The 26402-nt window shown below is 37.3% G+C and overlaps 1 long non-coding RNA gene across 4 annotated transcripts in view; it reads left to right on the plus strand.

Annotated features, from left to right (window-relative positions):
* The window catches only part of LOC113989185, a 69100-nt gene that overhangs the window by 39728 nt on the left and 2970 nt on the right, over nucleotides 1–26402 (plus strand). For 3 of the 4 annotated variants that reach the window (XR_005563605.1, XR_003541164.2, XR_005563606.1), the window contains one exon: nucleotides 10334–10435. This is a non-coding gene — a long non-coding RNA (uncharacterized LOC113989185). Of the gene's footprint in view, nucleotides 1–10333; nucleotides 10436–13337; nucleotides 14959–26402 lie in introns of those variants that run through there. The other variant, XR_005563607.1, reaches the window with a different exon arrangement.

The raw sequence follows: 26402 nt of genomic DNA on the forward strand, positions 1-26402 counted from the left end.
TTTGTTTTCTCTTATTTTTTTTTCTTTCTTGGAAAAATAAAAAGTAAGCTGAGTTTGAGGCAAACATGAATCATGATATCATTTATTCTTTTGAGAATGGGTGAGTTTTTAGAGATAAGCAAGTCGCTTTCTATTCGGACAGGCTATAAGGGATAAATTTGGTCCTTTTTTGATTATGTGAATAAAGGATTGTTTTGACATTGTTTTCTGATTTTAATATCTTCTTCATATACTCTGCACTTCATTTGTGTGCTGGAACCATCTCTGTCCTATGGAATCGTGAACAGATGATAGGAAGTTAAATATATGTTTTTACCATTTGCAGTTTCTAAGATCTTCCCTGACAGGAAAGTGTATTTCTATCATAACTTTGTGAGAAATCAACACTTCTCCTAATTTTATAGCCAGTGTTTCTGGCAGTATGTTGTACTTGAGCAAAAATCTTACTGGTTTATCTGTAGGATTCTTTAGTACCTTTGTGACATAGCAAGTGTGGCAAATCAGTTAATATGTACCACTAAGAAAAATCCTGCAGTGACAGAGAAAAAAGCAACTTGACTACACAAGTTTTTCTTTATAAATTATACAAAGTAATCATTCCTTATGTGTCACTTAAGGAAGCAAAAGTGGGTTGAGATTAGGATCTGAGATCTTATGAGAACGTACTCAGTGAGACGTGTTCAGCACACATCATCACTTCTGAGGTGGTTCCTATAGCATGATTTCTTTTTAGCTCTTTGGTAGATTTTTCATTTTTGTTTTTAGCTTCACAAGCTAGTAGAGTATACACCAACAAAAGATAGATCTCAGTGTGGGGAAATTTGTGGGAAAAAAGACTTCCTTGCTATTTTTCCAACAACTTTGACCTTATGCACACGAGTCAGGACATTGTTTTTATTCTACTGACTGACAGATCCAACTTTTTTATGAGACTTCTTGTAGTCAATAAACGTCCTAATTCGTCTCTTCACACTTTTCATGTCTCTCTTCACTGTGTGGCTTATGGGAACTTCACTCATTTCAGCTTTTTCCCACAGCTTTTGTGACCCTGAAAATTTTCTCTGATCAGTTTGTAGGATTATATTTTTCTACAAGCTATTTCCTCTGAAATGACAGGTCTCCTCTGCCAACATTTCCGTCATCACTAATAAAGCATAACATTGGAGAATGCCCTTCTGATTTTTCCTGTTGCCCTTTTCCACAGTTTACTATAGTATCATTTGTTGCCTCTCTGTGTTCTTCCTCAGTAATGCACTGACTGAGCCAGAACAACTGACCTGATGGTTTCATCATCTGGGATTGCAGACCTGTCTTTTCAGTCACAGTACTTGTCGTATCCGGAGATCAGGGTCAATATCAGTCCTTGGCAGAGTTTTTACATTTCAGGGTACTATCTTGTCTGCCTGATTTACTGATAGTTTCTCAGGAGCTGACAAGAGTGAGCTTCAAGTACATTTTTTTCAGCTGTAACATTGGAATAAAATGTTAGTCAGAGCAAGCAGATTATCTAAACAGAGCCTGATGAGTCTGTGTCCCTGCTCATTGATCTTTCTTAATCCACGTTTGCTTAATTCATTCTAATCCATGACCTTCGCCCCCACTTTAGCTTTGCAGTGCCCTACATTGAGCAGCGCATTCTGCCTCAGCAAAGTATCAGTGCATTCTCCAGGATATTATCATTCTTGGCCATTGTCAAAGAGAGGGGACCTGGACAGCAATCAGGTTAACTGGCATTTCTTTACAGAAGACTAAAATAATAAGAGCTGTAAAAGGATTATATCTCATTGAGATTAGCATTCTGTTCCTATCTGGGGTGTCAATGCTTGCTTGTGTTTTAAACATCTTTAAAATGATAAAATCAATGGCAGCCGAGTGGTAGAACATAGCTAATGTGTCAGCAGTTATATTTTAGTATTATACGGCGGCTTTGTCATAGCAATATCATCACAAGTGAGACATTCAACTCATAGGTTGTAATGGAGAAGTTTGTGAAACATATAGTGAAAGCTGGATGCTTTGATGACATGAAAGTGCTATTTTCCTGAAAAAGTAAAAGACAGATATATATAACTTTGTATTTTTTTCTAGATTCCACCAATGAACATAGAGTAGCTTTTCCATTACTAAGTGTCTCCCATATTAGGACATAACAGTAAAATATTGAGCGATATTATATAAATGTTTTTCAGCTGACCTTCCCCTCTGGAATTGCAGATAATTTTCAGTCCAGAGTATAACTGTGAGTCAATACATACAGAAGACTTAAAGCCAGAAAAATTTCTCTTGTTTATTTTTGTCTTACCTTTTTTTTTTTTTTTTTTTTTTTTTTTTTTTTTTTTTTTACTTGATAGACATTCTTTGTATGTTTTAACATCCATTTGGGATATGCTCCTAGGAATCTCATTTATAAATTATATACTTTCCTGCCTGTCTTCATTTGCAGCAGTGTATCATATACAAAATGACTGTGCAGCTTTGAGCCTCTCTAGTGTACTTTAAACATGTATTAACTTCTGCATCTTTAAGTCCATTGAACTTATTTAGAATGAGACTGGGCCAACGTAAATTGAAATGGAGGATTAGAAGAAACAGAAGTAGAACCAGAACAAAGGAGCATCAAAAGTAGATAAAAATGTTAGACAAAATGGTTCTGAAAAGTTACATGCAAGGACTATAAGCCCTTGGGTAGTTGCACAGTAACTTGAACACACAGTAGTTCATGTAGCAAATAGAAAATGACACTTGCCAGAATCTGACCTTGATAGAAATATTTAAGTAATATTTCTAGTATGATCAAATAACTTCCTCATTATTTTAGGCAGTAAGAGGTTTTCCAGAAAGCTCTGTCTGCTAGTTGTTATTATGCTCTCTGTTTTCATAAATGGAAGGACAGGAGTATTGGAAATGTATTGCATTTAATTTTTAACCTTTTTATCTAAGTTCTTGTTTGGTCTACACTACATGAGTGTCTGAGCAGCTTACAAATATGAATTACTTTACTTTTCCAGGGAAACATACTTATTGTTGTAAGAGAGAAAATGTAGAAAACTGAGGCATAAAGAAACTGAAAGTAAGATCTTTAGAGGTATTTAGGAATCTAGAAAACAAACTTGGTGGAACTGAGATGTTTCAGTCTCAGAAAATGGCAGGATAGCAGACTCTAAGTTTTCTGCATTTAAGATAAATTATTTTTTTAATTTAATATCCTGCTACTATACATGCCACGGAGATTCACCAGATTGCTTGTGATGGGCAGAAAGCATATGCAAGATTTACAACTAATATTTAGTCTGGCACAGATCACAGTAGTCACACGTGTAGATGCTTGTGTCCTGTATCCTAAAGGTTAAATCACTCCTCCAAGAAGCAAGTCCTCTGCCATGTTAGCCTAGAGAACCCCTAACCCTGCTGCCTGGAAAAGGAGGAGCTAGGTGATCAATGTGGGCATCCCTTACCACTAAGCCTCTTGTGTATTTTATACTCAAGAATAGAAGCATCATAGGACCAGAAGAAAAGTAAGAGAGAAGAAACATGGGCATGCATTCTTATTTTTATAATCCTAGGCACTGTGAGAATAAGCCTGGCTTTTAGCTTCTTTCCCCTGGACTGCTTCAGCATTCAATTCATTGAGATCTAATGTAAAATTTATAAAAACAGCAAAATCAGGTTATATAATTACTGTCTCTCACTCTATGCTCTGGCCTTTAAACTGCAATATAAGATTTCCCCTTGACTCATTTCTTTTCCTCATGATTTTTGTAACCTTGGCTAAATATTGGCTGTATCTCAGCAGTTGGTATGATGGAGTCCGTTTCTTGTTTTGCACCTCCACATGTTCTGTAATCTGAAAGGTACAATCTGTATTGCTTGGATAAAAGTAATATGACCCCTTTCCTCCATTACCTTCTGTGGCTGCTGCATCACCTTCTGACTCTGGTTTGGGTTTTTCTTGTTTAGTTGGGGGTTTTTTGTTCATTTTTTTTTTCACCTGAAACACCTGTCATTACTATGAACTGCAATTGCCATGCAATGAGAGATGTAAAGAGAAGCAAGAGTGAGAGTTGTAGCACCTACTCACCTCACTTAGGTACCCAACCATATATAGATATTTAAAATGAAGGACTTATTTATTAAGACTGGAGTTTCTTTAGGTTTTTCTGTAGTTAGTACAGCAAAAAAGGCTTCCCCCAGAGACAATTTCTCTCTCTGGAGAGAGTGAAAGAGTCCTGAGAGACTCTATCTTCAACTCCTTAAAACAAGTTTTAAAATTTTAAAAATAAAAACATAATTTTGAAGTTTATTAGACATTTCAGTCTAGGTGAGGTGAATTCTACGCATATTAAAAAAAGGTTCTTGACTTTGTTTCATATTTATAGTCTAATAATTATCCTACTAATGATCCTTATAGAAATGTGAGATTTCAGTGGGTTTCTTGGAGTTCACTACGGTTATATATGTATCAAGAAATTTCTTTCTCTTGCTCAGTTTTGGTCTTAGTGTACTGACTGCCCATGGTTTATAACTGTTTATTCCCAAGTTCTCTTCTGACCCAAGCTTCCCTCCTAAATTAAATCCAAGAATGCTTCAGTGGATTGCACATACTAACAACTGTTTTTAGTAGACTTTACAAATTAGAGGGGGTTTTGTCCCCCTGACCTGAGCAGTCCATTATTGTCTACCATGCTGGGGAACTTCCTGCGCTCCTGTGTCCTTTGTCACTGCCTCAAAATATGTGACATATGGCCACATTTTCATGCTATAAAAAAAATTTCAAGTGAGCTAAAACACAGCTCTCTCATTATTTTAGACAAAATTATTTAAAGTCCTTTCCTTGACCCTCCCATCAGTAATTGTATATATGCACATACATACACACACACAGAGTCAGATCAACAAAAATATAAATATGTATTTATGTACACACTATATATATATATATATATATTTAAAAACGGACCTTTGTATAAACCATACAAGGACCAGAAAGGATCTATACCCAAGAATTGTTCATGCAAATACAACTGATCTACCCTAGAGGAGACTATTTCTGAGGCTGACTGCCAAGCTTCCCTCCCTGGGGTGGGAGGGAAATCAGATGTAGTCTGATTTACTACAAATTGTACCAACAACTTTTCTATACGAGAATATATTGCATGTCACTAGGCTGTTCTTTTTATTTCATGTATCTTTCTCATTATTTTGCTGTAAACTTTTAGGTTAGGACTTATTTTTACAATAGGCTTGTAGAGCCTCTTTCCATTAAGTAAGACTATAAAAGTAATGCATTTCAGTGTCCCAATTAAATAATCTGTTTTAATTAGCCAAAAGAAATATATGTGTACTGTGTTATGCATAATGTATTTGAGGGGAAAAGTTTTTTAAAAGATTCAAAGGCTAGAAAGTACCTTTTTTTTTTATATAATCCCAGGAGAAAATGTATGTAATAATTCATTGTACACAATCTAATTCACAATTATTTCTTTTAAAAGATCTTTATGGATATATACATACATTGGACTTTAATCCCCTTAGGGCTGAGGAAATCCAACTTTTTAATGGATTTCTTTTGAGCATACTGGAGCCATAACTTAAAATTTTGCATTCTGAGCAAGAACAAGAGCAAGAACAAATGAAGGCAAACAATTAAATTTGCAATACAGTTAAAAACATGAGATACCTCTTCTCTCTGCATATCCTTTGGAAAATATTAGCTAATTATGTTTAACGCAAAATGAGAACATAATTCCCACTGTTTTGACAAGTAACAAATTGCATATTATCACCTTGTAAATAATATTATTAAAAACAGTTGTCCTTGTCTGTAGTTTCTTCTTTGTAAGAACAAAATTAATTTGAGGCCTGTCATTCAAAAGATGTGTCTTAGAATATCAAAGCAGCAGTTTGAAGATACTGAAAACTGAAAATCCGCTACACCCTCTGCACAGAGGGAGAAATACGGTACTGTAATAAGAAGATAAAAGGAAATGTATGAGAAGTCTATGATAGCAGCATGATCCCTTGTGATAATCAGATTTTCAGTCATGATTAATTTGACTCAGTCATTCTATTAATAATATTATTCTGACTATAATCTAAGCATAATATTGGTTTCCATTGGGAAATATAAATTGTACATTATTAGGCATTTTTAATTTTTTCTATTAGTTGACTAATTAAACTGAATTGCTTAGCTTTTTTTCTTAAAAAATTCCATGCAGAGATTAATTTTAATACTTTGTATTTAAACACATCATCTTTCATCCAAAGATCCAAAGGTGCTTCACCATACAAATATTAGTTTGTACTCTATGAATGATCTCACAGCAGTCCAATGAGCTGTATTACTAGCTGTTATTTTTTAATGCTCTTTTTTTTAAAGTAAAATGTTCACATCCTTCAGCAGGATATAATAACATGAACATCTACATGTTTGCAGAGTCATTTTCAAGTCAAGGGACAGCACTTGCTGGTAGCACAAAGATTAGATCCATGAAGTGACCTTATTGAAAGATAATAACTCACATTAAAAGTAGGAAAGCTTTTTTCCATTAACTTCAAAGGGGTCAGGTTTTCACCTAACAGTGCATAATGGTAGAAGCGTCAGAGGCAGATGTAAAAAGGGAACAGTCAAAAATCATCAGGTATTCTCTACACCAGTGAGATGCAGAACGTACTCGCACGGAAGTTTGATATGTATGTTTAGTTCTTAACTTTTGTTTTCTGTTAAAAATTATGTGTGTAAGAGCATTGCTTCCTTCAAATGTGAGGCCAGACCAAATGCTGGATCAGTTTTGTTCCTTGAAGCTAAGATGCAACACAGCGGTAAGAACTACTTTCACTGGGATGATGCAGTGGAGATTTCTGTTTATTACATGTCATTTTAACCACACTTCAGAATTGATGTGCAGTCAAATGAGTCATGATAGCAAGTGTGACTACAGGAGGTAAATATACTGCTCCCATACATGGCAATTGCCTTATTATGTCCAGGCTCTTTAAAAAAAGACAGGGCTAAATTTTACTTTTCTTTAAACAAAGATGAATTCCAGAGTAATTTATTTTTCACTTTTTAATTCAGATTTAAGCTCAGATAACTGAAACCAGAATGTGGACTTTGTAGTTATGGGTAAAACTATTTAAAAATGTGCTATAATTGTTAAGGATACAGTAAAACCAAACACGATGATCTGTACTTGGACTTTGTATTAATCAGATCTATGTACAGAGACAGAGCACGCCTGCAGGGCTATGGTCTTATTGGCATCATGGAGACATGGTGGGATGGCTTCTATGACTGGAGTGTTGGAATGGAAGGATACAGGCTTTTTAGGAAGGATAGGCAGGTGAGATGAAGAGGGGGTCTTGCTGTCTACGTCAATGACCAGCCGGAGTGCATAGAGTTCTTTCTGGGAGTGGATGAGAAGCTAAGAGCTTATGGGTCAGGATTAAAGGGAGAGAAGGGAGTCTGCTACAAGCCATCTGACCAGGAAGACTGAGCAGATGTGCCCCTCTGTACATAGATAGGAGCAGCCTCACGTTGACAATTCCTAGTCCACGTGGGGAACTTCTACCACCTCAATGTCTGCTGAAAGGGCAACACAGCAGGGCGTAAGCAATCCAGGAGGTTCTTAAAATGCCTTGATACCTTCCTTCTCCAAGTAATAGAGGAGCCACTGAGGAAAGGTGCTATACAGGACCTTATTCTCACCATCAAGGAGGGGCTGGTGGGGAATGTAAAGCTCAAGGGAAGCCTTGGCTGGAGTGACCATAAAATGGTGGAGTTCAAGATCCTTACAGCAGTGAGGAGGATGTGCCTGTCAGCCTCACCTCCATCCCTGGTAAGGTGATGGAATAACTCATCCTGGATGTCATCTCTAAGCATGTGGAGGAAAAGAAGGTTAGATGAGTAGACAATGAGGTGGACTGAGAACTGGCTGAATGGCAGAGATCAGAGGGTTGTGATCAGTGACACAGAGTCTAGTTGGAGGCCTGTAAGTAGTGGTGTTCCCCAGGGTTCAGTACTGCATCCAGTATAGTTCAACTTATTCATTAAAGACCTGGATGAAGGGACAGAGTGCACCCTCAGCAAGTTTGCAGATGATACAGAACTGGGAGGAGTGGCTGACACACCAGAAGGTTGTGCTGGCCATTCAGTGAGACTTGGACAGGCTGGAGAGTTGGGCAGAGAGGAACCTAATGAAGCTCAACAAAGGCAAAAGCAGGGTCCTGTATCTGGTGAGGAATAACCCCATGCACGAATATAGTCTGGGGGCTGACCTGCTGGAAAGCAGTTTTGGGGAGAAGGATCTGGGCATCCTGGTGGACAAAAAGCTGTCCATGAGCCCGCAGTGTGCCCTTATGACCAAGAAGGCCAATGCTGTCTAGGGTGCCTTAGGAAGAGCATTTCCAGCAGGTTGTGGGAGGTGATCCTACCCCTCTAGTCATCCATGGTGAGGCCACATCTGGAGTACTATAACCAGTTCTGGGCTCCCCAGTTCAAGGACAAGGAGTTACTGAGGAGAGTCCACCAGAGGGCTCTGAAGATGATTAGGGGACTGGAGCTTCTCCCTCAGGCTGAAGGAGCTGGGCGTGTTTAGCCTGGAGAAGAGACAACTGAGAGGGAATCCTATCAATGCATATAAATATCCTAAGGGTGGATGTCAAAAGGATGGGACTAAACTCTCTTCAATGATGCCCAGGGGTAGGAGAAGGGGAAACAGGCAGAATCTTAAACAAAGGAAGTGCCATCTGAATATAAGGAAAAAATTCTTTACCATGAGGGTGGCAGAACACTGGAACAGGCTGCTCAGAGTGGTTGTGGATTCTTCTTCTCTGAAGATATTCAAAACCGGTGTGGACATGGTCCTGTGCAACCTGCTGTAGGACAACCCTGCTTTATCAGGGAAGGTGGACTAGATGATCTCCAGAGGCCCTTTCCAATCCCAGCCATTCTGCGTGAATCTGTGTGAAATACATGACTGCGAAAAGAAGCGTGTATACCTGAAACAAGGTCCTTGGATACAGTGCTTACCTTACCATAGGGTATTGCTTAAGGTTCTCTGAAATCAGGGATAAGGTGCTTGGCAACTCAAAAGACTGAGTCAATTATGTTAAAAAAAAAGGCAGTGAAACACTCATAAAGTGCATGTAACAGCTGCATGAAATGGCAATATGCTATTATTACAAGGAAAATAAAATGGATCATTATAAATGAAACATGCAGAGGCTTGTTATCAGCAGAACAATTGTTATGTATTCAGCAATCAGAAACACCCACTTGGAAATCCTTAACAAAATGCCTAACATTTTATAAATAGAATTTCCAGGGAATTTAGAGATCAATACAACTGTCTAGCCACCTTCCACCTGTCTGGAACTGCCTTCCAATAAGAGTAACAGAGGAAAACAATTTAAGTAGCTTTGAAGGGGAGCTTAATACATTTTTGAATGGGATTATAGGATGCAGGAAATGCCTGTTAGAGCAGGGGATATGAATCAATGGCTTGGGAGGCCTTTCAGTATCACATCTTGTGTTCCAAAAACTAACTTTGTTTTCTTGTCTCCTGTAAGCACAGATTCATCACAGAAGACAGGTTTCAACAAAACATCATATTATTAAGAAGTTGTTCTAGCTAATAGTGTTGTTTGATGAACATTTAACCTTCAAGTAATTCTAATATTAACCCTGTATTAGTGGAGTAGGAATCCATGCTTCATGAGTCAGTATTTGTAGTCAGCAGCAGAAGTGTCTAAAATCAATAACTAACATGCACCAGGGCCTTACATGGAATTAGGAACAGTGTGAAAACAGCAGTTGCTCTTCAATATGCCTGTGCCAACTGAGATCAGATGAAATTTGAACATTTTTTTTCCTTTGGTCACTAGAATTTATATATACATGCAGTAGAAAGGCCTATTAGAAAATTAATAATTTTTGGATTTAAATCCCTGTTTATTCATCTGCCTTGCGTGCACCTCTAAGGAATATCTACACACAGAAAGAGGAGAAGAAGCACTCAAGGTAAAGTGGGGATCCATGGGAATTCTTCCTATTCTAGGTGAAGAATGGGATAAAAACAATCAGTGCAAATTCTCCTTGGCTGATGTGCCGCAAGTTTCTCATTATGGTAATTAGTAACGCATGAACACTGTTAGACTTTGCTGCATGTTATATCCCTCAATGCTCACTATTTACTGTAGTACCCAGAGGCCCTAATAGGAACACTGAGCCAATGCAGCACAGATTGGAGGCTGACAGGGCAGTAGGAGGAAATGTCACTGCTGATCTTATAAAGGGACTCAAGGATTTCTTGCTCCTCTCTGTCTCCCATAGGCGCTGCAACTACTGAGATGGAGCAAAGCTATCACCCTTGCTGGACTCAACGGCTGTGTGCGTATGGTGCTGCACTTGGGAACTTTGAACTGTCTGTGGCATGTGAGTCCTTTCCTTGCACTGTCCATAATAAATAAGCACTCATTCTTGAAATGAACCTCATAAAGGATGATACTATATTGTTTCACAGAACTGGAGTACTGTCAAAACCACTTTTTCTTTCCTCGTCTAATTCTAAATGTTTCAATTGTCATTCAGAAGCAGGTCACCTATATGTAAATGTGACCCTTATTATACTGCCAAGAACAGAGAGACTTAGGACAATCTGTGTTGAAGAGGTTGATTGCACAAGTTTAGGCTGCCTGAGGGCTGTTACTTACCAATTTTTCTAAAACTTAGGGGAAGAGAAGACTGTATACTAAAACTGATTCATTCTACTTACCTTATTTTTCTCTTTATATCTTCTGAACAGTCCCCAGATTCTCTGTCCACTGTTGTTTGGTAACTGTTAGAAGTATTCACCAAAATATTATTCTGAAATAATTGATGTATACATCACATAAGTCAGAGAAACTATCAATCAAATGCCTGGCTGAAGATTAGAAAACTGTTTATCTCTCAATCTTAGTTGAGACTTCACATCTAAGCTTTTGCTTTGTACTCCAATACAACTGTTAGAAGTTAATCTTTTAAGTCTAACTATTCACATAGCCTCTCCTTATGTCAAGGAGACAGAAAGCATCATCAAAGATTTATCTCATTCCATACCAGACATTTAAGATGTTTCAGATAAACTATGCTCATGAGGTTCCTTTTTCTTCTCATAGGTCTGGGCTCAGTAGGCCACTATGTCTAATGTTAAAATATGTAGGTTAGATGAAATGAATTGCACAGTATAAAGAGGTGGAATATGATTCAAATGCCTCACCCAATAAGGGATTACAAATAAAATTCTGGGATTTAAAGGCAAGAGTTTCCCAGATTCTATCATCCACAAGCAGATGGTTGGCATTTTAATGTAAATGTAATATAAAGAAATAGTAGTCAAAAATACTGGTGTGTAGCGTGTGCAAATTGTGATTCAGCAGATAGACCTAAAGAGTCAGTAATAAGAAATTATGTATCTGATAAAATTGTCAGCTTAATAGATGAAATAATGTAGATTGAGAATTTCTGTGTGCATAAAATTTTCTGTTTCTAGAATTATATGCTCTCGAAATGACAGAATAAATGTTATTAGGATGTTGGTTGCACAGCTACTATTGCTGCAATTGTAAACTACAAAAAAACAAAGCAAACAAAAAACCCACCACCAAATGCACAAATATCTGGTAGTAGGTAGTTTTAATTACCACTTTGTGTATTTATGCTTTTATTTAAAATGTACTCATTTTATCATCACACACCTTTATGCTGTCAATTCAGAACTGATCATTCAAACTCAGAAAATCCTCCTTGAAATGTGTATGCCACATGGTAATCTTATCTGAATATATTTAATGAAGAAAAATGTTCAATTTTGAACGTATGCTATGAAGTTAGCTGCTTTTTCTATGCTGTGTAATACCTTAAAAATGCACCTTAACACTTCTATCTGATTAGCATGAATGATTCAATAAAAACACCTCAACTGCATAGAAACTGGAGACGATATAGCCTAACCCAGCTGTCATGCAATTTATAAATACAGAAGCAACTACCCACATCTGTTCTCCTATTTTCTTTTTTTCAATTTAAGAGGGAAATTGACCTTACAATCTTCAACGTGACTTCAGGTCATTGTTATTAGTGATGAGAAAATGCTGTGTTCTTCTTTTGACTGAGTTTGGCAAAGCTCCCAGATATTTTACAATCATAGTGTAAAAGCTCTGAAATGCTGTACAGTATTTTATTTTTTTCAAGTTTAGACATTTGTTGTAATAGTCTGTACAGCTGGCAAATAAAAATCTTTTTGCAGGAAGTCTGGGGGCTTTTTTTCTGTTAAAATGATATTTCTCCTTTGAAACCCTGAATTCTAAAATAACTTGGCTGAAATAAATATGTTACTAGGTGTTTCTTTTAGGCAAAGCAGTTAGTAATTTCCATTTAGGGAGCATGGGTAAGGGAACAGTATTGTTATTATTTTTCAAGTTTCAGGAAGAACAAATATTTGTGTGTAAAATTAGAGTTGGCTTGAGGCTTATTCTCAAGAAAGCATGGATGCATAAACACAGAGTTATGGAACTTCTAATTCTCCCTACATGAAGGAAAGTGAAAACCCAGATTTTTGCAGCATAATTCCCATTAACTACAGTATTATTCATGCATAATCCTGTTTAAATTTTTTGATGTCTAAGTTAAAAAAATCAACACTTAAGTACCCCAATAAAATAATTATAATTTAGCAGCATCCAGTGGATCTCTACAGGAACTTGTTTGACTTCTTATCTTCTATGTGCAGGAGTTCAGGACCCATGCAATAAGTCCTGATGTTTAATATAATAAGCAGCCTGTAATAACTGAAGTAAAAATTGATGAATGTGTTTTTATTCAGACGGGATAAAAAGATGCCAGGTTTGGGGGCTATGTTTTTGTCTCCACTTTTTGAAACAGTTCTGTCTCACAGAACTGTATTAAGAGACAAAGATATGTCTCCTGTAACAGCTGGTTAATATAGCACACACACATGATTTTTGAACTGGAACTGCGGTTGAGATTTCTACTTTTTCTCAACACTTAGACGAGAGAATCATGCTTAGAATCTTTCTTGGGTAAAACGAATATTTAGTGATGCTGAAAGAAGACAAACAACCCTTGCAAGAAGAAAAGTACTCTTTATCTTTCCATTAAAACGGATTGTTGTTTAGTGAGCAATTGTGATAATTTTGAGCAGAAATGCAATACAAAACCAAGTATGTAATCTAAACTGATTATTTTGCAAAATCTCACCAATTTCTTTAGAAAACTAATTCAGATGTGTTAAGCTACTTCAGATGTCACAGCATTCCTGCATTTGTCCCTCTAGGAAGAGGGGAGGAGAGTAAGACACGCTGCATATATTGAAGAAAGCAGATTCATTTGCCACAGTCAAATTTTTATGGCTTTTTTTTAAACCAACCTCCTTTAAGAAAGGCTGGAAAAACAGGTAGGCTTCATGGCATGATTTTAAGACTTAGCAAATTCAGTGCTGTTGAACTGTAGAGGTAGCAAGATCAAGGACTCTTTGTTGAAAAAAATCTGCAAAGAGTCATCACAACTAGTCATCTCCAATTATAAAATAGAATTACCACCTATCTAAAATGTGGACTTATTCCAAGGAAGCAGAAGTTTTCTTGGTGTCATCTAGGAACTTATCATATGTGTTTAGTGGGGGAGTGGGAGAAAGAATATTTATTACCCAGTTATTTACCAGGAAATGTTTATTATAGTCATGAAATGTAGTAGTATAGATAATTCCTTAAAATTGAAAAGATCTTAAAACTCTAGAATGAGGCTTTATTTTGCAAAATGAATAGATGACTGAATATGCAGTGCACAGTACCACCATTAGCTGTTATTTAATAAGCAAATATAGGCTCTAACTTAAGATTTACTTTGGTTTAGGTGCCATAGCAATTTTTCTAATTAACTAAGTGCCTGCAGCTAATTTGTTTTATTTTTGTTGTCTGTTTATAGTGAAATCATTGTTTTCCACAGATAGCAAAAATAAGCAGTTCTGTGCAAAATGAAATATTTGTAGTACTAAGGTAGTGACATAATGTAGAGAAATAGAGGCCTAGTACAAGAGCAGAGGGCTTGAGAAGTAGAGGCACAGCATTTGGCATAGGGATGGGCATGAGGTGATAGGGGATGGGTCACAGGATGCCACTTCAGGCCACATGGTAGTAAACTCACTTGTGGTCAGTTACAGAAATGCAGATCTAGGCAGAACTGGTTTTAGGGATAAAAAAAAAAAGAAATAGTATCTAGCTATGCGAAAAGAGTATCACATAAGTAAATTTACATGTAAGGTGGAGATGCAGTCCAACAAAAAACCCATGGAGTTGTAAAAGCAAGTTAGCAAATACAAAAGTGACGCTAAGTAAACCATAAAGTGAAAAAGAAGAAACCATCAACACAAACATCATATATTTGTGTCCTTCCCACTGAAGGACTCCAGATGCTGATAATCACAATAAAAATGCCCCCACACATCCTCCAAGAAATTAAGCACTAATCCTAAGATCCAAGGAGCAGGGAAAGAGTGAGCGTAACACCAGAAAAGGGGATAGAAACAAAGTGCAAGTTCAGCAATTTTAATTGCATTGTTATTCTGGCTTTTTCTATTTCAATTAAATAATGACTAGACTGTTAAGATTTCAATTATATTAAGTTCTTGGGTTTATATTTATGTAAGGTTTGCCTGCTCTTTACACATAAGGATTTTGAATATAACAGACACTGACTGTAGTGAAGTAGAAGGAGGTAAAGCAACAGTTTAGAAAAGTCAGAACCAGACCTGTTCCGTATGGTCTTCATTGTGCTACTACTGTTTTGGACAGCCAGCTTAAATTTTGGGAGTCAGAAATAATGTTTCTAAAATGCTTTACTTGCGTACTAATCTTTCCTTTTACCGTTCTTGTACTGGAAAGCAATGGGAAAAAAAACCACACCATAACATAAAAAATGCGATTATATTACTTAGCATTTTTCACAGAGTCATAGATATATAGATTTCAATTGTTTAGCCATAAAGAGCTGGTTGCTTGGGCAACCTAATGGGTTTTAAATTCAGATTCCTTCGTTTTGCAACAAATATTCTATGTAATCCAGAAATAGTCACAAGTATTTCATTGTCCATCTGTTAACTTTATTTCGTACCAAACCTGACAGAGTTCAAGAAGTGTTTGGATGATACTCTCAGATACATGGTGTGACTCTTGGGGGTGGTCTGTGCAGGGCTAATGGTTGGCTTGATGGTCCTTGTGAGTCCCTTCCAATTCAGCAGATTCTGTGATTCTGTGATCCCACCTTTGTCCCTGTTATTTTTTTTCCTTCATATCTATGGAAGTGGGGGGTTTTTTGTTTGTTTGTTGTGTTTGTTTGGGGGTTTTTGTTTTGGGTTTTTTGTTGGTTTGTTTTTTTTGTTTGGTTGGCTATGGTGGTTTTTCTGTTTGTTTTGTTTTCTGTGGTTTTTTGACCTTTTTTGGGGGGGGTGGGGAGAGAGACTGATCAACAGAAAGATCTGGTATTGATTGGCTGTGGAAAATGCACAGAAGAAGAGTAAATAATCTGCTTGACTGTCATCAGGTGTTCCAGCACTACTGCTCAATATCCTATTCAGCAACCACTCTCAAATATTTTTGCTAGTAAACAAAGTTTTTGATAGTCAGTATTTAAAGTCAACACTTTTATTTTTCTTACATTGACCCTGACAAGGATCTATTTCACCTTGAATCCAGGACATGAGGTTGCTATTTCATTAATGATGACAACAGTGAACTGAAATATGATAAAATTTGCAACTAAAGTATTTAATACTGAAGTATCTCAGGAAAAAAATAGATTCTTCAAAAAAAATTAGGAAAAATAATGCTTATTGTTTTAACTAAATCTTCTAAAACAGTCAAAACAAAATAAAAAGAATATTTTTATAACGAAGGTTTTCAATAAGATTTTTATAGTACTTGAGACATAATTAATGTCCACTTTTTATTACAAAAAGAAAAGCAAATGGGATAGGTTCAAATGAACTAGAATGAAGGATCCATCATTAAGTGAAAGAGACACTTTGATTATCCATGGGTCATTAGTTCAATATGCTTTAATGGCTCCTAAAGAGTTGTTCAGATTCTGAGCTTACTGAGTGACTTAGCTTATAAATGCATCAATACAGAGGAAAAAAATATCAGTTTCAGAAAATCATCTTGGTAGGTCTATAGGTGATTCAGAACATTTATGTCCACTTTTCAGTTATTATGGTCATGAAATACCTATATTTTATTCATGGCATCAGCTATTGCTCATGGTGACATGACACAATCATTGTTGGGAATTGTTACTCTTTCATTTTACTCTTCATGTTACTCTTACATTTTTTTGAAATTTATACCACATAAAATCCAAGTTGTCAACTTGCGGAAATCATATTGTCTCTTTTAATGTGCAGGTTAGGTGGATTGTAGATAGCCATGTGTAGGAAAATAGTCCAGAAAATTCCTGCTCACTAACCTAAGATCCCTTAGGGGTCTTTGCTTTTCAGTGTCTTAGAGGCTTCCATTTTTGGTGAGAGATTACTTAGACATTAACATTGCTACTACTGCAATACATGCCAATTTCCTTCTGCAATCTTGTGTTGCTTCACATGAATGTGGAACATATTTAAATCGGAAACTTCACTCTAATAACTTTTTATTTTTCATCCGTTCTGACTGACTTCTACAGTTATTATATGCAAGTACATACAAGCTCGCTGAAAAAAATATATTTTTTTGCTTTCTTGTTTCTGTTATATCCATTCATGCCCTAAATATTATTAAATAGTATATGTCATGAAAAAATGTATCTTAGTTGGGGCAAACACACATAGCCACATACCTTCATGATATAGAAAAGGTAGTATTAGCATTTTTCCTTGGTAAAAGAAGGCAGCAGTTGCACACTGAAGGGGTGAAAATCTTTTCATGGGATCAAAGGATCATATGATTGAATCTGGAAGGAGCCTCAGGAAGCCATTTATTCCAATCTCCTGCTCAAAGCACAATCAGCTCTAAGATTAGACCAGGTTACTCAAAACTTTGCCTAGTTGAACCTTGAAGATCTCCAAGGACAGATGCATGACTTCACTGGACAACCTGTTTCTCCACTTGACTATGTCCATCATGGAAAAAGCTTTTCCTAGCATGCAGCCTGAACTCTCTCTTGTCCCCCTCCCTCGCACAGCTGTGAAAAGCCTGGCTCCATCCTCTTCATTAACTTCCTCATAGGAAAGGGAGGGCTTCTGTAGCTGTCCCCAAAGCCGTTGATTCTCCAGGAGGAACAAACATTGTTCCCTCGCCTATATAATTTTGATACTCTTAACTAAATTTTGAAAATTTGTAAATCTGTTCTGTAAACCTTACTTTTTAAATCATTGGATTAACATGCAACAGCCTTAGGCTTAGATTCAACAAATGATTTATGAGCTTACCTGCTGCGAAAGCTATTACCATCTAATGTTAGCAGTTAGAAGTTGAAAGCATAAATATTTTGTTGGATCTGGGCCATGGCATTTTCCTACCTTGTTCTCACTTTGCCCTTAGTCATTCATCTACCCCAATTACAGTTAATTTTACATTATACCCTATTCATACAATCTTTTTCCCATATGTCTTTTTTATTCAAACCAAGTAATGCATTGGCTCCTTAAAATGTGTCTAGCCTCAATCAGCAATAGATGATTTTGCCTCTGGCATCATAGGCACCCAAAGGATATCTGTAAATCCCTTATTTTGTCTTTCTCTCCAAGGTCTGTCAACTTCTTCCTGTTCTTCTTCAGCAATTCATCAGTTCCCTGTTCCTGTCTCAGGAAATTTCTGTATTTTTTTTTATCATTAACAATTCTTCAATTCTATTGTCTCTTACCCCTAGGACTATTTTACTCAAATCTATCAATCAGAGAGTTGTTATTCCTTCTACTTTCTACCTGTCCAGCCGTCACAGCAAGATCTAGTTGGTTTCTCAACCCTGGATCTTCTTTTACAGCTTTCTCTAGGACAGCTTATCAGAAATCAACCAGAATAAATGGCCTACATCAAGTCATCTGCTATGGCTGTCTGGCATCAGGGCCTTTCAAGAAGTACACTTTACCTCTTTCTGGTTTTCTGCTGGAGAAAGGGAACTTAATACCTCCACTTATTAGTCAGCCAAGAAAAAGGGATTGTCTGCAACAGCAGTGTGGAATTGTTGGCAGTAGGACCCTACCTTCTCTTTCCCCACAAATGAAAAGAAGGAGGTACTAGTTAGAAGAGGCAGGACAGAAATCTGATTGATACAGGCAGACAGTATAAAGAATCCTGGATTATTAAGGTAGAGAAGGTAGATGTGTGTATGGAGATTGTGGCTTTATTTGTTTGTTTGTTTGTTTGTTTGTTTGTTTTAAGCATGGAGGTTTTTGTAATTGGATAATTTCGTTGCATGTCTGAACGTGAAAACACATTATACTATCAGCAGCACATCCTCCCTTTTTGATATTAAAGCTGTCTTCCAATTTTCCCTGCATGCTTGCACAGTCTAAAATCCAAATGTTCTCTTTCAGTTTTTACTTGGTTGCACCTTCTCTGTTCTGACATAGAACAAGAAATTGCCCGCGTGATTTTAGGTATCAGCTGAATTGATGTAGCACCTGCTATTCTCTACTGGTTGCTGGTTACCAGACTAAAATTAGACGGGTGTGCCTTAGGATAGCTAACCTTTTTCTCTCTCCAAACAAAATATGTAACAGTTACCTTCTGTGGAGTGAAGCATTGTGCTCTTCTCATTTCTCTAAGCTTCTGACATGGTTTCTCTGACACAAAAAGTGACCAGATCCATGAAGTAATGTCATACCCTCTTGCCTAGGTATTCAGGAGCAACTGAGAAAGGGTCAGAGATGGCAAGAATCCCCACTATCCCTAACTGGAAGACATACTTTGAACTAGTAAAGATACAATGTAATTTAAATTCTCTTCAGAAAAATGTGGAAACAAGTCAGAGTAATAAGATGTTGTCCATAATAAAGAACACAGTTTCAATTCACAAGCTAGCTTTCCAGCTTTTCATTCATTTTTTCCCAGTACATTTTTAATTTAATTTCAAACCGTTTAATTAAAAGTTCACGCTTTTGTCACTCTGACCTGTGTTTTCATCCAGGCTTTGTATGGTACAATTGATACCAGCCCAGTGTGAACTACTGTTGGGTCTACTAAAGAGAGACAGCGTAGTGTGATGATGTTTGTTGCTGCTGAGATTTAATGGCTATTTGACTTGGCAGCTGCTTTCTAAGACATAGTTCTCACAGGGGATCTCTCCATTTCAACAGCCACAGTATAGGCTTCCTCTCTGGTACAGAGTGTCAAACATCTGCTCTCCTCTTATCTTTCTCTTGCAGTTTTTCCTGTGTCTGGCATAGTTTACTGTGGGCCAGAACTCCCCTATTTACCCCTTCAGGATTGTGACAACAGTTTTTCTTGCTCAGGCCCGCTATGACTAGAAATTTGTGGATATGTCAGGAAACATGAGAAACTACTGTGACGTGCACTTTTCATCTTTGCCACTATCGCATTTTTACTATTGCGTTCCCCTCCACAATGATCCTTCAAGTGCCAGGAGTGATCCTAACAGTGCCACAGGCACTATCACCTGCTGAAGGGATGAGTCAGCTCCAGCATTCGAATAGAACTTATTTTTGCACACGTTTGGCTGCATTTTTAATCCAGTCCACTTCCCCATTTCCTAACGCATTATATTGCTCTGCTATAATTCTGTCTTCCTCTGCTACACAACATTAAAATGGAGCCCAGGACAAATAATTGTGTGTTTAGTTTTTAATTTTTTCTAGTTCAACACAGAATTTAATAGAAAGTGATTGCCAACTGAAACTTCTATTTCTTTTCTCTAAGTGTCTGTCTGCAGGTTCAAAGTAAAATTTTGTATTACTTTGTCCTTACATTGTTATTGATAATTTTCTCTCAACTGGTCTATCCTATTTTTGAGAAGGAATTTTTTTTCTTAACTTTTGGAGCAAGCCTCTTAATGGAAATGTGTCCGTATATCTTATGAGGAGAAAAATGGGTTCAGCAGCATGTAGGGATTTTAGTTTCATATTTCTTCAGGAATTATTACAATTGCTTTCATAGCCGATACTTAATCTTCTTTTCATCCCATTAAGTCATCAAAAGAACCCGTAAGGAAATAAAATACAATATTTTCTTGCAATTATGACATTATTAGAGGGCTTGTATGAGACTCCATTACATCCTGTTAGCAAGAATGAACTCTGCCCTCTACTAGTTATGTTTAGGAGTGGAATTTGAATGGATGGCTGTTGTCCAGTAAACCAGTATCTGTGAAGGCTCCCATCTTTGATAGACTCAGGCAAGTAAGCTTTCAGTAGAGGATTAGAGACAGACTTTCAGATCTTGAGTTTTTGCAAATAAATAACTGTACTCAGAAAAAAAAAAATCTGAGTAGGAGGTTTAAGATACTTAAGTGCTGCTATGCATGGAAAATCCAATCATGCGGTTAGACGCAGACATTGGAGGTAATGGTGAAATGCTGAGCAGATGGGAGAAGAGGACATATGTGCCTAAGTGGGTTGTGCAGAAGGGGTTTTAGAAATGTGTCATGGGCCAAGAGTTGATTTGAGAATAGTGGGGCATCATGCTGGCTTATTGTTTCTTAATGTCAAGTTATAGTCTTGACTGATGGATATAGCAACATCTTCCAGTATTTGGCATTTATTTTGCTGACATTTTAGTGTGTAGGTATAGATCTAATATGTTGCGTAAACTTTTGATGAGAATTGTCATAAATCTTCAGAAGAGTTCCAGAAAGGACTCCAGATATTCTAAAGTAATCCACTTCAGCTGAATTATTCTGAGACGCAAAGGGCCCACACGCTTTTCTTTTTTCTAGCTTTCTTCCTTTTTTGTATTGGGTTTTCCTCTCAGAAAAAGAAATAGATGCTGGGCCTCTCTAGTGACTGCTCAGTGTTGCTCTTTCCCTTTCACAGGAAAGAGTTGATGTCACCTCCTTAATAAAATTCACGTTTCAAGTAGAGAAATTATAGTCTAGAAAAATAATGCTATGAAGCTATCCCCCTGCTAACTAACCAGAATTGGGGTAGAAACAATAGTTAGGTAATCACTGCTTTAATTTTATGTCAGGAATTCTATTCAATATTTTAAATATGTATGTTAAATTCATATGCTTTTTTCTTGGATCAACTGAAAGAGAAATTTACAGAGATTACCGCATGTTGGAAGAGTATTTAAATAAAGACATAGAGAATGGTCACCATGATTACAAAAGGAAAGCATTTCCCACATATTTTGGCTTATGGAAAGTTAAGCCTTGATTGTGGAGGAAGGTCAATATTAGAATAAATGCCTATTCAATATTAATCATAAGAAAAGTGATACACTCAGTGGCTGAACTCATCCATAGACATTGCATGTACTTTTAAAACTCATTTTTTCTATCTATTCTGTGCTGAAGGCAGAATAGCAAAAGACTGGGTTCATTAACACTGTAAACTTGCAGGAAATGCTTTACAGCACCTTGCACTATGCTTATCCGGAGACAAGGACTACCTTTGGACTTAACTGGAGTGCTCTATAGTGTCTTTAGAGGCCAGCACATGGAAATTTTCTTTTACCTGAAGAAGAAGACACAGAGATGGTACTTACAACAAAGTCTGTGGGAAGATCCACCAAGATCTGCTGGAGAAAGAATCTCAGCAAAAAAACAGACAGTAGGGAAATGCCTCTCTCTGCTTTTGCTGGCCAGTTTGCATGTAAAATTCACATAGAGAGACACTGCATGTAAATAAGGCAAGGGACATGCATTTACTGCAGAAGTTAGTTTGTCTCTTGATGTTGCCTCTGTAGCATCTCATCGTGACTGTGTGCCAAATAGCTCCTGGCAGATGCTCAGCTCAGTGAGCCTACATTCCTTACCAGCTACAGTTTAGCAAATACTTGGAAGAGACAAAGTCAGACTGTGAAGCTATTGATTCAGAAGGGATCTTGCTTCAGAGGTAGATGATGATTCCATTAAGAAAGCAGATGACAGCTACAGGTTCAAACAAGCAAAGGCAGTGTTGAGCAAACCATGCTGATCTTTGGCATAAGACAACTAATTAATCCAAAACAACGGTTGGCTCTCAAAAATATTCTCCCAAAGGGAATTCTAAAGGTTGTCTTTCAGAAGGAGGAGCAAGTTCTCTAAAAATGCACAGATACTCCTAAATCCTAGCTAAACAGTAGGAATATTGCATGTTACAAACAAGATTTGAAAAGTGATACAAAGTCATATAAGGTGGTGCTTTGGTTCCAGTTGTTGTCTGTGTAATACAAAAGATATAATAAATTATTAATAATAATTGTCCTGATTTTGGCCAGGACAGGGTTAATGTTTGCAGTAACCAGGAGGGGGCATGGCTAAGACCGAGAGGTTATTCTATACCACCTTAAGTCATTTTCTCTCTCTTCTGAGTCTTTGGGGTCCTGCAAGCTGGGGGAGATCAAGTATTGGGCTCTGGGGTGAGGATTTGCATGTGAATTGCTCACCTTTCTTGTACACTTTTGTTATTAATATTGTTGCTGTTACAGTGTGTTTTCTTACTTAATTGCTATTTCCAGTAAATTGTTCTTATCTCAATCTGTGACCTTTACCTTATGTGCATCCAATTCTCTTCTCCAAGCCCACTGCAAGAGGAAGGGAAGAAGGAGGGGAGAATGATTGAGTGGCACTTGGTTTGGAGTGGTGTCTGTCCCAACACTAAATTGAAGAATACAATTCCTAAACCATGACTATATTTTTACACACAGTCCAGGATTTTTCAAGTAAGCTGATTCTTGCCAATGATGCCAGGCTGTTCTGCAGGATGTCAGCTACTGTTTCTGCTATTTTGTTTTTTTACAGAACAGACAAATTTTCATACTCAGTCTAGAAAAGGAAGTTGAAAATTTTATTTGAGGAAGAAAAAATATTAACTTGAGCCACTCAGAAATTATTTGTGATCCTCTTGAGGACCCTGTCTGAGGCAGCCCAGAGGGAGAAGTGATAATAGTTGATAAAGAAAAAAACTGGAAAAGAATAACTGATCACAGGAAAAACAGTGATAGAGTCTGACAACCAAGGTTTAACATGGAAACCAGCAAGAACCATCAGAATCACAGAATTTTTCGAGTGTGGAGTGATGGAATAGAGTGCCTAGTGCCCTAAATATGCTCCCCGGGATATAAGACTAGGCATATATGTGCCCCAAATCAGACATCTTCAGACACGCTGATATTTGCTTCGCCGTACAGCAAAGCCTTCACCATAGAGTCGGCCTTTTGGCGGACAGGGGACTGCATCCCTTTAATGAGCCAATGTTGGCATCCCAGAGCTGAACTGTAATGTCCCATCAGTTTTCCATGTGCAGACGTGTACCCTCAATGTACTGTACGTGACATTGGTGTTACAGACTTCCAAAATCCTTTTGAACCCAAGGGACAAAGGGAAAAAATACAGTTGACAATAAAACCATTATATGGGAAGTGAGGCAGTAAAAGTTAATAATTATCCCAACCTGGGCATGGTTTAATACAAAATGGAAAAAAAAATACAGTGGAAAATTGTTTCCTGTATTTTCTTTTATTTTTCTATCCATGCTTCCTATTGAGGTCTCTTATCTTTAATGTTTTCAGAATAACATTGTAGTCACACATTTCCAGTTGTCTTTCTCTGAATTTATCCAATTAAGTAATTCTAAAGGTATTTTTGCAGTTATTCACCCTCGCACATTAATCTTCAAGAAAGTCTAAGTTAGGTCCCCTGAAAATGTCTATTTTTTTTTATGATTCATTTTGGTTATTTCCTCTTTTGCATGGTTGGAAAATATCTGTGCAGCTGTAATTACTCCCATAAAATGTGAAAGACCTGCCCCTTGCACCATCCCGTGCTCTCACCACTGATGCTTAGAATCTTCCTCTGTCAAACTGATAAAAGTAGGAAGTTGTGAAATGCTGTTTGTTTGGCTATGACCATCCCATAAGTACAGCTGTCATTTTTTAGTTAGAATGGTAATGCAAAACCTAAATGATGATAATTTAAATGTCAACAATATCAAGACCAAAACATGAAAGAAGAAAGATAAATGATACTAATTATACTTTAAGATTATAGACTCACAGATTGGAGAGCATTTTGAGAGGTATAGTAATTTGTCCTTTATAAAGGATAAATTAGACTTAAATCATTCATCTTTGCTATTTTTCTAACTTTTTTTGAAAACTTCCACTGATATAAATTCCACAACCTTCCCAGATGAATTTCACCTTCTGTACAGATCAAAAGTTGTGCCTAAACTAAATCTAACTTTCTACAATTTAGGAGCAATACTTCTTGTCCTTGCTACATGGAGACAAGGAAATCAGCCTTCGTTTGCGATGTATCCTATATTTCAGGTCTGAATTTTTTTTGTATAAAACAAATTTCTCTAGATTCTTCTTTTCTTATACATTTGCTCATTTCTGATGAGGTAGAAATATTTCTTCCTGTCAAAACGGGATTCTTCTCCAACTGTGTAAACCTGAATATCTAAATATGTCTGTCACACACACTGCTGAAATGCTGTATTTATAGACAAAGTCATGTGAATCCTTAAGTGCCACTGGAAATGTAAGGCCTAATTTATCTGCCCACACATAGGTGCCTAACATCATGTGAAGTACCCAGTGTGTCTCAAAGATCCAGATGGGACTGTCAGGTGTGACACAACAGTAATGAAACACCTGTGCTTTCCTGAAATGGCATCTGGAGGTCACTGAATCAAGCCCAGGGTAGCCTGGAGAGCTATTCATTTGATGGTGTGTATATACCTACTTTTAGGTGAACTGAATAGCCCTCTGGGCTCCATTGGCTGCATATATTTAAGACTCGGTTCTGTTACCCAAACACGCAGATGCCAAGGGCCATTTGAGATGCCCCAGCATACCTGAGATGTGCAGATGTGACCTCAGGGTATGACCCAAGGCCAACAGTGACATATTTTTCTGGAGGCGCTGCTGGAGGACAGGCATGATACCATAGGGTATATCAAACTGTGCTAGACACACATTATGAGTAGCTAAGCCAAACAGTACTTTGGCATTTTTTCAGCGGCATTTCTGTCTAACTCATTGATTTCAATGTTCTGCATGTGGTTATTTATATCTACTTTAAAGTGATATTTTGCTCTTGTCCCATTTTGAATTGCAGTCTATTTACTTTTTACTATATCCTACTCTTGCAAATCATTTTGAATTTTAACCCTGTGCTTCACTGTGCTTCCATCTGTTCCGAGTTTCGTATCATTTGTAAATTTAATAAACATTGCTTCTATTTCACTGTCCATATAATTAATGAAAATATTAAATAATGGCCAGTTTCAGAACAGACTTCTGTGGAACACCACTTGACACACCTTTCTATTTTGACAATGCACCACAGTACCTACTTTTTCAGTACGAATCTCCAGCTAATTGTACATGCAACTCACAATGTTTTGATCTAGATGAATTTTCACTCATTTTATAGTGAGAACAGGATGTGTGGCAGTGTTACATACATTACTTACATTATGGTATATGACAACAAATCCTTTTTCTCCCTTACTACAAATTGAAGTTTCTTTGAAATTACGTAATTTGTTCTTGACAAATCTGTGTTGGCTGTTACTTAGCCTCTTGCTCTTTCTGAATCCTTACCAACAGACAATTTGTCCCAGAAGTTTTCTGAGTTTGAAAGTATAATAATAGTCCTATAATATTCTGATAACCTTTGTGTTTGTCCCATTCATAATCTGAAAATTAACTGTCCTGCACTAATATTTTTGTTGCTTCGCCAGATTGAAATCTAAGTATCTCAGGGTAAATTTCACTAGGTCTAGATGAATAATTTATAGACTAGTACCACAGAATCACAGAATATACTTGGAAGGGACCTGCAAGGATCATCGAGTCCAACCCTTACCCCTGCATAGGACCATCCCTAAGAGTCACACCATATGTCTGAGAGTATCATCCAAATGCCTCTTGAACTCTGGCAGGATTGGTGCTGTGACCACTTCCCTGGGGAGCCTGTTCCAGTGCCCAACCATCCTCTGGGTGAAGAATCTTTTTCTAATATCCAACCTAAACCTCCCCTGACACACCTGGAGGCCATTCCCTTGAGTCCTGTCACTGGTCACTAGAGAGAAGATATCAGTGTCTTTTCCTCTCATGAGGAAGTTATAGACTGTGATGGGGTCTCCCCTCACTCTCCTCTTCTCCAGACTGAACCTCAGCTTCTCCAAGTGACCTCAGCTGCTCCTCATACAGCTTCCCCTCAAGGCCCTTCACCGCCT

This window comes from Pipra filicauda, unplaced genomic scaffold (assembly GCF_003945595.2).
Source record: "Pipra filicauda isolate LSUMZ 115617 unplaced genomic scaffold, ASM394559v2 scaffold22_size4397567_pilon, whole genome shotgun sequence".
Classification (NCBI taxonomy): domain Eukaryota; kingdom Metazoa; phylum Chordata; class Aves; order Passeriformes; family Pipridae; genus Pipra; species Pipra filicauda.